The sequence below is a fragment of the Rutidosis leptorrhynchoides genome, chromosome 3 (assembly GCF_046630445.1).
Source record: "Rutidosis leptorrhynchoides isolate AG116_Rl617_1_P2 chromosome 3, CSIRO_AGI_Rlap_v1, whole genome shotgun sequence".
NCBI lineage: Eukaryota > Viridiplantae > Streptophyta > Magnoliopsida > Asterales > Asteraceae > Rutidosis > Rutidosis leptorrhynchoides.
This window is the reverse complement of record NC_092335.1, coordinates 362,423,682-362,437,303: the sequence shown is the minus strand read 5'-3', so window position 1 is coordinate 362,437,303 and position 13,622 is coordinate 362,423,682.

The window sequence follows — 13,622 nt, the reverse complement described above, 5'->3', positions numbered from 1 at the left end:
TAAAGTTTAAGTATAGTAAAAGTATAAAACTATGTACGTATAATACACGTATAAATATATATAATATTAATTTAAATCGTTATATATATTTAATAAAATAAAATATAAATATCGTTATCTTTATCATACTAGTTAAGTAATGAGTTGTCAAAAGTGGTTCTAGATATTTATAAAAGTTATATATGTTTTAATAATAAAGTTCTTTTTAAACTGAAAACGTTTTTGTACGTTTGAAACTAAATAGATCAATCGAGTCTTTATGAGATTCAATCTTCCACTATCCTTTGTCTAGTTCTCAATGATTGACAATTTGTTCTTATTTATAAATCACTTTACCATTTTCCGAATATTGTTAAAATGGAAAGATTTCTCAAATCAACGAGGGCCTTTCAACAGAGACTTGTAATCATAATTCAATATATCTGATAATTCAATCATTTGATCTTATCTTCTAATTCCATTGATAAACATTTTGAAACAGATACAATCATATAAAGTATTTAATCTAATATTTTGTTTACTTTTCAAGTTATAATATATATACACATATACATATATAATCATATTCGTTTAATGGTTCGTGAATCGTTGGAACTTGGTCGAGGTTGAATGAATGTATGAACATAGTTTAAAATTCTTGCAATTTAACTTAACAAATATTGCTTATCGTGTCAGAAACATATAAAGATTAAAGTTTAAATTTGGTTGGAAATTTCCGGGTTGTCACAGTACCTACCCGTTAAAGAAATTTCGTCCCGAAATTTGAGTGGAAAGGTCGTGAATGATAATAAGTATTTTTCATGATGCATACGGGCTGAAAATTAGAGTTTTATCATCAGCGAATAATTTGGATAAACAATCCATTTATATGAAGAGTACAAATGAAGCTAACATAGAAGAGTGAAATGAGTAAGTGTAGATTCATCTTATCATTTGACGTAGATATGATTGATTTCCAGATTTCAAGGGATTTGAAGAAAATCTTCTTAATAAGATTTGACTCTCCGGTAATCAAGGGAATTAGGATCTGCTTTAAATGCGATCGTCCATTTTAATTGTTCTGTAGGAGATTTTCTTATAAATTCACCTCCTTCGTTTCCTTACAACTCACACCTTCTGTTGATGCATTTTATGCAACTCCCAATACATCTACCCACGTCCATTGCAGGTACAACAGTTTACAGGCCACCATGATTGCTCGTTATTATCCTATACGTGTTTGTATGTGGTTACAGGAACTGCAGGAACGAGATTTAGATGTTTGACTATGTTAGACTTAGTCAGATGTACGAGTGAAGCCTCACTAGTACGGCTGACAGGCTCATACGCACGGTTGATGCTGAGCTAAGTCACAATTACAACCTAAATGAGAAGACACGAGTGAGTGATCACCTGTACGGCTGATGAAGACAACTCGTACGTGTGATGAATGAATCATATGGGTGAGTCAACAGCAGGGGTATATAAAGTCTTATATTCTTCATTTTAGGTTAAGCCTCTCATTTGTTACACACACTCAGATCTAGTAAGCTCCTCTGATTCTCTCTCAGTCCAAATCACCCAGGTGGTGAATAATAGCTCTAGGTGTTGATCTAATCACACTTGATTTAGTTGTGGTTTGAATAAATTAATCAAAAAAAAAAAAAACTTAACCTATTCACTAGAGGGTTTGATTCACTTATTCCGCCATTGTGTGAGTTAAATCTGTTGATTTCTAAGTTCCTAGTCATGTTTCATCACCTTCTATTCTTTCCCCCTCAACTCATATTTTAAAGTATTCATCAATATGCTCCATCCAGTTCTGATTCTCGATATACTTCTAACTTTCATATCGGTCATTCTTCTTTTTCATCTACCGCCGGAAGAATCTATTTACTTCTACTATACTCTTGGGTTTATAGTGTTTCTAGTTCTCCCGTGTCTTTATATTGCTATATGCATTGATATATATGGTTTATAATTTCTGCTTTGTCGTTGGGATTTATATGTTCCCTTATATTTCAAAGTCTCTGCTTCTGTCTTCTATAATCATTATCATTCACAGTTAATGCTCTCTTTTATTTGCTGCAATTTATACCCCAATTTCTATTTCGGAGTTTTGTCCTTTCGTTTCTTCTTCTTGCGATTAAGCACCGCTTGTAATGGTCCAGAATTCACAGATATGAATTTCGGAATGAACATTGTTAATGTTCTAGGAAGGAAATTGTGATGGCACGATCTTGACTTGTCAAATTACTAGAATACCTTGGAAAAGGCCGAATCATCAAGAAATATTTTCTTGATATTTTAGAGGTTAAATAGAATACAAGAGTCGTATAACATGGCACATGATGATGTTATGATCTGTGAATCATCACGTTCCATTTAGGAACTCAGCATGACTTACTGTAATATAATCACATTGATCAAGTGTCATTATATTATACTAATTCATGCTTCAGTTCCCAACATTACTTCAAAATATTAATATTTTAAACTTGAATTTTCAGAATTTAGAAACTAAAATAGTTTCTTTTATGATGTAATACAGATAGCGCGAAGAGGTAAATGATTTCAAATAAGAAAAATTAAGAAAATATCTTCAGAAATATGGAGGATATTTATAATGAAAGATATGATGATATTTTAGAATTTCTAATATCAGAGGATGATGAAGAATATTGTTCGCAGGGGTTTAGAGTCAGGAGAAAGGTATTCGTTAATGACTTCAGCAGGTACTGAATTATTTGGATCCTTTGAATTCATGTTCAGTCTTTGTAATTTGTCCTCAACCTCCTTCCTACTTTTCTCAATCCGTTTTCCAGTACCAAAACTTCTCTTTTTCTGCGCTTTGCCAGCACACTTCATCATTATAATCCAGCTTTTACCGTTTAAAGTCGTTTATAGTTTTTGCTGCTTCATCAGCATTTTTTTTTTCGGAGAACCAATTCGTAGTTCGGAGTGTTTTTCAGAAACTTCACATTCAAATTAAGTCCAGAAGATAGACGTTATATATACGCATATAACTGTTGGCGTAGACATCCTGCGAGATTTCAAAATACTGATTGCTAATTCCCAATGATTCGTATGGCAATTCTCATTACAAGATGCGAATGAGTAAATGATGGGGTTTCAATGAATAATTATAATGACTTTTTGGAGAGGCTAAAGTCAAAGGGTAATGAAGTTGTTGGTACATCTGCTAATAATGTGGTGGAATGTAAAAGGTTCCCTGGTAATGATGGTGTATATCTCAAGGTTATAATAAGGTTAGTCTGACTGAAAAGTCGAAGTTGACTTGCTGGAGCTGTGACAAAACTGGCTACTTTGAATAGGAGTCGCAAAGTTATTTTTGCTAATAAATGCCAAAGAATCTGACGCGGATACATTGTTTAAACTTTTACTTTGGTTTCAAGAGTTTTTCGGGTACATAACTGTGGGTAACATGTGGTTGGATCATCATCTCGATTGCTCATCATTCGAAGTGTCTTCAGAAATTTTCGAAGGGTTTGAACACAGATTGTAATCGTTAACATACATTTGATGTTCTAACACAGTTTTGAAGTCAAAATATAGCTTGTGAAAGATGTAAGGATCTAAGAGTGATGATTTTGGTCATATCTCAAGTTGAATTTTGAGATTTCAAAATCAGAATATGTAATTAAATTTTGAATGAGTATGGTTGTTTTGATTTCTATAAAAGAATGTATATTGTTGTGAAAGTAGGGAGTATAATAGATGATTTGCTGAATCAGATTCGAAGAATGTAACATATTAATTGTGAATTTATATATCTCTCGGGTATTACCTACCCGTTAAAAAAAAAATTTCACAATTAATATTTTGTACAAAAGAATTTTATTACAGTCTTTATGAAAATATATATATGTATATTTTCTTCAGATGTAACATAGATTTAATGAGTTAATGTTAAATTAAACTCATTTGATTTACGGTTGAAACTAGAATTGAATAATCCTTAAAGGCTTTAAAAAGTACATAACTTTTACGCAGTATTTCTTTAATGACATTGAAATTATGAATCAATACTTCGTTATTTGTTGATGTATGATGTCCGGTTCATGGAATTCTTGTGAATTTCACAAAGTACGAATGATGTTATCTGAAAAGTTTCGGGTACATCGATGATGAAAGTGTAAAATCAAATATATACTTGATTTATTATGAATTGAAATTTGTTGAATTGCGACAGATATTGTAGTTAACACTGGTTAAGTTGCGGCCGGAAGACGTACATTATTGCATATTTGTAATATGAATTAACCGAGTAGTTAAGATTCACACACAATAGCTTAGCACGGAAAGATTTATTTCAAAATATATATATATATATATATATATATATATATATATATATATATATATATATATATATATATATATATATATATATATATATATATATATATATATATATATATATATATATATATATATATATATATATATATAATATACATATAATTTCTCCAGAGGGAATGAGTTAATTCTTCATAACTCGTTGATACAATATACACGTTATTGATTCGTAATGATGTCCACAGTGATTCTTGAACTGACGGAGTTTGTGATGTTATCGGTGTTGTTGATTCGGATGTTGACTGTACTGACGATGCTGGTAACGCTGACGGTACTGTTGATGCTGTTGGTAAAGCAAGTTTAGCTTGTTAATCACACACCATTTTTGTCAGGGTTTCTACTCTTCCTTCTATCATTTTGGTTCGTTTAACTGATTTATGGTTAGGGCTAGATTAGATAATCTCTAAGACTTTAGAGATTACATAATCGCCGCGGAATGTTTCTCCAATGAAGTTATGAATTAATACTTCGTCAGTTATTGTTGTTGGTACTCCTTGGTATCTATGGTGCGTATGACGTTGATGCTCGTGGGACAGATTGTGAAGTTGAGGTTTACGACGCGGTTGTGGTTGGAGGTGGTAATGGTACTGTTGGCGTTGATGATGGTGGTACTGGTTATGCTGCTGGTGCTGCTGCTGGTGTTTGTAATCTTTGCACCATATTCTCCAAAGCCACTACCTGAGCGCGAAGCTCGTTGACTTCTTCTATTATACCGGGGTGATTGTCGGTTCGGACGAGCGGATAAATATCATCTAGAATTTGATGTAGTATATAATCGTGATGAGATACTTTGGAAATGAGAGAGAAAACGGTGTTTCGGATTGGTTCGCCGGTAAGTGCTTCAGGTTCTTCGTTAAGAGGGTAATGGGGTGGATGGAAGGGATCACCTTCTTCTTGTCTCCAATGATTGAGGAGGCTACGAACCCATCCCCAATTCATCCAAAATAGATGATGGCTGATTGGTTGATCCATTCCAGTCACACTGCTTTCAGAGCTGGAGTGGGATTTCATTTCGGAATCCGAGGAACTTGAATTAATGATGAATTCCATTTCGTACGATTGAATAAGGATTTTTCGATATGAAATGATTTTCGGTTATCGGATGGTATTCTAATTACATAGAATATCCATAGATATAGAACAAAAGATTTCGTAGATTACGGAGTAATTTGCGGGATATGTCAGGTAAAGTTTAAAGTAACAGATACGATAAGATATGATTTAGCAGATACGCTAAGATATGAATTTTGTCTATACACTACTCATGCAATTAATGTAGCAAGACGTGTCTAGACTAGTAATGATAAGCAGGTAATTTCCTAAGAATGATAAGCAGATGATTTCCGACTAAAAATGATAAGCAAAACTTTTGACATGCAGACACGGTCGAAGTCCAGACTCACTAATGCATCCTAACGACTTATAAGTTAGACACACTAATGCAGACATGGTTCGCTAAGACCACCGCTCTGATACCAACTGAAAGGACCCGTTCATATACATTATAAACGATTCACAATAGTTGATTACATTGCGAGGTATTTGACCTCTATATGATACATTTTACAAACATTGCATTCGTTTTTAAAAGACAAACTTTCTTTACATTGAAAATTGACAGGCATGCATACCATTTCATAATATCCACTATCCAACTATAAATTGATTTAATAATAATCTTTGATGAACTCAATGACTCGAATGCAACGTTCTTCGAAATATGCTATGAAAGACTCCAAGTAATATCTTTAAAATGAGCAAATGCACAGCGGAAGATTTCTTTAACACCTAAGAATAAACATGCTTTAAAGTGTCAACCAAAGGTTGGTGAGTTCATTAGTTTATCATAATCATTTATTTCAATCATTTTAATAGACCACAAGAATTTCATTTCCAGTTCTCATAAATATACGTCCCATGCATAGAGACAAAAATAATCATTCATATGGTGAACACCTGGTAACCGACATTAACTAGATACATATAAGAATATCCCCTATCATTCCGGGATCCTCCTTCGGACATGATATAAATTTCGAAGTACTAAAGCATCCGGTACTTTGGATGGGGTTTGTTAGGCCCAATAGATCTATCTTTAGTATTCGCGTCAATTAGGGTGTCTGTTCCCTAATTCTTAGATTACCAGACTTAATAAAAAGGGGCATATTCGATTTCGATAATTCAACCATATAATGTAGTTTCGATTACTTGTGTCTATTTCGTAAAACATTTATAAAAATTGCGCATGTATTCTCAGCCCAAAAATATAAAGGGTAAAATGGCAAATGAAACTCACCATACTGTATTTCGTAGTAAAAATACATATAACGTCATTGAACAAGTGCAATGTTGGCCTCGGATTCACGAACCTAAATTAATTATATATAATTATGTCTTGGTCAATATTTGTCTAACAAATTAGGTCAAGTCATAGTGTACCACAATCTTAATGCTCGAGACTAATATGCAAAAGTCAACAAAAGTAAATTTGACTCAAAATAATTTCCAAAAAATCTATACATGATTAATATATAGTTTAAATATCGTCGTTTTATATTTTTAAATATTTTCAAAAGATTTATTAGAGTAATAATATAATTTATTTATTAATAAATAAAATTTTATATTAAATTTATGTAATAAAATATACTTTTATATATATTAAGTAATAAAATTTATAGGGTTCATTTAATATCATAAAGATAATATGATAGGTATTATTATAAAGTAAATTATTACACGTAGTAAAATATGTTTGTATCACATATTTATTTGATATAATAATATCTATAATGATAGTAAGTAAAAGTTGTATTATTTTGTAATAATAATTATTATTATTATAAAAATATCAATATTTATAATTACTAAGATGACATTATGATAAAACGATAATTTTAATTATGATAACTTTAATATTTACGATAATTTTTAATATTATCTTTAAAATAATAATTCTATTTAAAATAATAATAATAATAATAATAATATTTTATAGTAACAATGACATTTCTATTAAAATGATAATTTTTGTTAAAATGATAGTTTTAATACTAACGATACTTTTAATAATAATAGTAATGATAAAAATAATAAGAACGATAATTTTATCTAAATCAATATCTTATAATATTTTAATTTCATCATGATACTCTTACTCATTATTTCCTAATCGTTTCGTTTAATAGCTTTTAATCGTCTTTTATATCGTGTTCATAATAATGATAATAATAGTAATTAAAATAATTAGGTGTTACAAATTTTTGTTTTAATTAACTAATATTAATAATGATAGTTACTATAACATTATTAATGATAATACTAATAATTATTTTAATGATAATATAGTAATAATAATAATAACAATAACAATAACCATTTTTAAATAATGATATATATATTAATAATGATAATAATAATAATAATAATAATAATACTAATAATAATAATAATAATAATAATAATAATAATAATAATAATAATAATAATAATAATAATAATAATAATAATAATAATAATAATAATAATAATAATAATAATAATAATAATAATAATAATAATAATAATAATAATTGGATAATAATAATAATACTAATTATAACTTTAACGATAATAATGATAGTAATAATAAAAAAAAATAACAATTTTTAATGATAAATCCCTTTTATTGATAAAGAAAATAATAATGATAATAATAAGATAAAACTAGAACGACGATAAAAACGACGATAATAATAATCAATTTTAATAAAAATATCGAAAATTCAATTGATTATAACTTCTAATCCGTTCATCGAAACCATTCGATATCTAAAGAAAAAGTTCTTAATTTTTCGCTAGCTTTCCAAGGACATGCATATCTTATACATTATCTCAACCGCATGTGTAACTAATTCAATATTCAACCTAACCTATCTAAGGGCAATATCAAAAGTACAAACATGCATAATCCTAAATACTCGAGCACTAGTCGGGGATACACTATTAGTATGTAAAAGTTAAATTATGAGTACTCACGTATCAATATTGAGATTCAATATTGCAGGAAAGGTACGTAGACGCAACGGAAATGATAAACACTATATTGACCTCACGAGCATACCCATGAACCATACTCAATCATCTTCATAGCTATAACCCATAATTTCCTTAATCCTATCCTACTCGAAAAACAATTTCGAAATCACTCGGACAGCACTCCGTCGTAATATTTTATGTATACTAATAATATCTTGAAATAATACGGAGTAAATATATATGTAAATTGATTGAGAGAGTTTAGAGAAAAATATTTTCAAGTTTCTATGAAATAATGAAACTATTGAATTCTATTTATAATAGATTTTTGAATTATTAAAGTGAATTATTAAAGTATGAATTATTAAAGTGAATTATTAAAGTGAATTATTAAAGTATGAATTATTAAAGTGAATTATTAAAGTATGAATTATTAAAGTGAATTATTAAAGTATGAATTATTAAAGTGAATTATTAAAGTTAAAGTAAAGTAAAAATAAAGTAAAGGTAAAGTTTAAGTATAGTAAAAGTATAAAACTATGTACGTATAATACACGTATAAATATATATAATATTAATTTAAATCGTTATATATATTTAATAAAATAAAATATAAATATCGTTATCTTTATCATACTAGTTAAGTAATGAGTTGTCAAAAGTGGTTCTAGATATTTATAAAAGTTATATACGTTTTAATAATAAAGTTCTTTTTAAACTAAAAACGTTTTTGTACGTTTGAAACTAAATAGATCAATCGAGTCTTTATGAGATTCAATCTTCCACTATCCTTTGTTTAGTTCTCAATGATTGACAATTTGTTCTTATTTATAAATCACTTTACCATTTTCCGAATATTGTTAAAATGGAAAGATTTCTCAAATCAACGTGGGCCTTTCAACAGAGACTTGTAATCATAATTCAATATATCTAATAATTCAATCATTTGATCTTATCTTCTAATTCCATTGATAAACATTTTGAAACAGATACAATCATATAAAGTATTTAATCTAATATTTTGTTTACGTTTCAAGTTATAATATATATACACATATACATATATAATCATATTCGTTTAATGGTTCGTGAATCGTTGGAACTTGGTCGAGGTTGAATGAATGTATGAACATAGTTTAAAATTTTTGCAATTTAACTTAACAAATATTGCTTATCGTGTCATAAACATATAAAGATTAAAGTTTAAATTTGGTTGGAAATTTCCGGGTTGTCACAATTACCGACTCCGTCACTTGTGGGAACGTTTTGTTTAATAGTTGTAGGCCGATGTTCTTGTTATCACTTTGGTGAGAAGCGAACATTATTAATCCGTAAGCATAACATGCTTCTTTATGTTGCATGTTAGCCGCTTTTTCTAAATCACGAAGTCCAATATTCGGATATATTGAGTCTAAATAATTTCTTAACCCATTGCGTAAAATAGCATTTGGGTTCCCCGCAATATATGCGTCAAAGTAAACACATCGTAACTTATGGATTTCCCAATGTGATATCCCCCATCTTTCGAACGAAAGCCTTTTATAAACCAAGGCATTCTTGGAACGTTCTTCGAATGTCTTACAAACTGATCTCGCCTTAAATAGTTGTGCTGAAGAATTCTGACCAACTCTAGACAAGATTTCATCAATCATGTCTCCGGGTAGGTCTCTTAAAATATTGGGTTGTCTATCCATTTTGTGTTTTTATACTGTAAAATAGACAAGTGTTAGATTCATAAAAAAATACTTATTAATACAAGCAATTTTTACATATATCATAAAGCATAAGCACACTATATTACATATATTACACCACACGAATACAACTATCTTATTCCGACTCGCTTGTTTTTTCTTCTTCGGTTTTGGTTCGTTTTGCCAAGTTTCTAGGGATATATGATGTTCCCCTAATACGAGCCGTCGTTTTCCACATTGGTTTAGAAAAACCTGGTGGTTTAGAGGTTCCCGGGTCATTGTTACAACTTAAGGACTTCGGGGGTTGACGATAAATATAAAGTTCATCGGGGTTGGAATTAGATTTCTCTATTTTTATGCCCTTTCCCTTATTATTTTCTTTTGCCTTTTTAAATTCAGTTGGGGTAATTTTTATAACATCATCGGAATTCTCGTCGGAATCCGATTCATCGGAGAATTGGTAATCCTCCTAATATTTTGCTTCCTTGGCGGAAACACCATTGACCATAATTAACCTTGGTCAGTTGGTTGAGGATTTTCTTTTACTTAACCGTTTTATTATTTCTCCCACCGGTTCTATTTCTTCATCCGGTTCCGATTCTTCTTCCGGTTCCGACTCTTCTTCCGGTTCCTCTTCGGGAACTTGTGAATCAGTCCATGAATCATTCCAATTTACATTTGACTCTTCATTATTATTAGGTGAGTCAATGGGACTTGTTCTAGAGGTAGACATCTATCACATAATATCAAACGCGTTAAGAGATTAATATATCACATAATATTCACATGTTAAAAATATATAGTTTCCAACAAAATTTGTTAAGCAATCATTTTTCAAGTAAACACGGTCGAAGTCCAGACTCACTAATGCCTCCTAACAAACTCAATAAGACACACTAATGCAAAATTCTGGTTCTCTAAGAACCTGGCTCTGATACCAACTGAAATGTCCTGTTCTTATTGATTAAAAACGTTCCATATTAATTGACTTCGTTGCGAGGTTTTGACCTCTATATGAGACGTTTTTCAAAGACTGTATTCATTTTAAAACAAACCATAACCTTTATTTCATCAATAAAGGTTTAAAAAGCTTTACGTAGATTATCAAATAATGATAATCTAAAATATCCTGTTTACACACGACCATTACATAATGGTTTACAATATAAATATGTTACAACAAAATAAGTTTCTTGAATGCAGTTTTTACACAATATCATACAAGCATGGACTCCAAATCTCGTCCTTATTTAAGTATGCGACAGCGGAAGCTCTTAATAATCACCTGAGAATAAACATGCTTAAAACGTCAACAAAAATGTTGGTGAGTTATAGGTTTAACCTATATATATCAAATCGTAACAATAGACCACAAGATTTTATATTTCAATACACATCCCATACATAGAGATAAAAATCATTCATATGGTGAACACCTGGTAACCGACATTAACAAGATGCATATATAAGAATATCCCCATCATTCCTGGACACCCTTCGGATATGATATAAATTTCGAAGTACTAAAGCATCCGATACTTTGGATGGGGTTTGTTAGGCCCAATAGATCTATCTTTAGGATTCGCGTCAATTAGGGTGTCTGTTCCCTAATTCTTAGATTACCAGACTTAATAAAAAGGGGCATATTCGATTTCGATAATTCAACCATAGAATGTAGTTTCACGTACTTGTGTCTATTTTGTAAATCATTTATAAAACCTGCATGTATTCTCATCCCAAAAATATTAGATTTTAAAAGTGGGACTATAACTCACTTTCACAGATTTTTACTTCGTCGAGAAGTAAGACTTGGCCACTGTTGATTCACGAACCTATAACAATATATACATGTATATTAAAGTATGTTCAAAATATATTTACAACACTTTTAATATATTTTGATGTTTTAAGTTTATTAAGTCAGCTGTCCTCGTTAGTAACCTACAACTAGTTGTCCACAGTTAGATGTACAGAAATAAATCGATAAATATTATCTTGAATCAATCCACGACCCAGTGTATACGTATCTCAGTATTGATCACAACTCAAACTATATATATTTTGGAATCAACCTCAACCCTGTATAGCTAACTCCAACATTCACATATAGAGTGTCTATGGTTGTTCCGAAATATATATAGATGTGTCGACATGATAGGTCGAAACATTGTATACGTGTCTATGGTATCTCAAGATTACATAATATACAATACAAGTTGATTAAGTTATGGTTGGAATAGATTTGTTACCAATTTTCACGTAGCTAAAATGAGAAAAATTTTCCAATTTTGTTTTACCCATAACTTCTTCATTTTAAATCCGTTTTGAGTGAATCAAATTGCTATGGTTTCATATTGAACTCTATTTTATGAATCTAAACAGAAAACGTATAGGTTTATAGTCGGAAAAATAAGTTACAAGTCATTTTTGTAAAGGTAGTCATTTCAGTCGAAAGAACGACGTCTAGATGACCATTTTAGAAAACATACTTCCACTTTGAGTTTAACCATAATTTTTGGATATAGTTTCATGTTCATAATAAAAATCATTTTCTCAGAATAACAACTTTTAAATCAAAGTTTATCATAGTTTTTAATTAACTAACCCAAAACAGCCCGCGGTGTTACTACGTCGGCGTAAATCCGGTTTTACGTTGTTTTTCGTGTTTCCAGGTTTTAAATCATTAAGTTAGCATATCATATAGATATAGAACATGTGTTTAGTTAATTTTAAAAGTCAAGTTAGAAGGATTAACTTTTGTTTGCGAACAAGTTTAGAATTAACTAAACTATGTTCTAGTGATTACGAGTTTAAACCTTCGAATAAGATAGTTTTATATATATGAATCGAATGATGTTATGAACATCATTACTACCTCAAGTTTAGTAGGTAAACTTACTAGAAGTGACAAGAAATTATCTAGCTTCAAAGGATCTTGGATGGCTTGAAAGTTCTTGAAGTAGGATCATGACACAAAAACAAGTTCAAGTAAGATTTTTACTCGAATTAAGATAGTTTATAGTTATAGAAATTGAATCAAAGTTTGAATATGAATATTACCTTGAATAAGAAAGATAACCTACTGTATATAACAAAGGTTTCTTGATCTTAGATGATTACTTGGAATGGATTAGAAAGCTTGGAAGTAAATTAGTAAACTTGAAGGGATTTTTGAAGTGTTCTTGAAGTGTTCTTTCTATGATGATTATAGCTTGATTCTTGAAGTGATTTTTGATGAAGATGATGATTAAATACTGGAAAAATACGTTCATAATAGTGTGTGTGTGTGTGTGTTGAGAGAGAATTAGAAAGAGAATTGGAAGTGAAATGGAGTGAATGATGAGTGGTAATTGGTGAGTGGTGAGTGGGGTTAAAAGGAGTTCTAGTTAGTTGACTAGCTCATGGTAGAAGTTAAAATTGATTAGTCATACATGACATAATCAAGAGTGGAATCCCATGCTAGTTCCTATTGGTATATACCTATAGTAAGTACGTTTTGAAGCTGTGTATAATACGGGTAAGAATACGACTAGAATTCTTGATGAAAGAAAA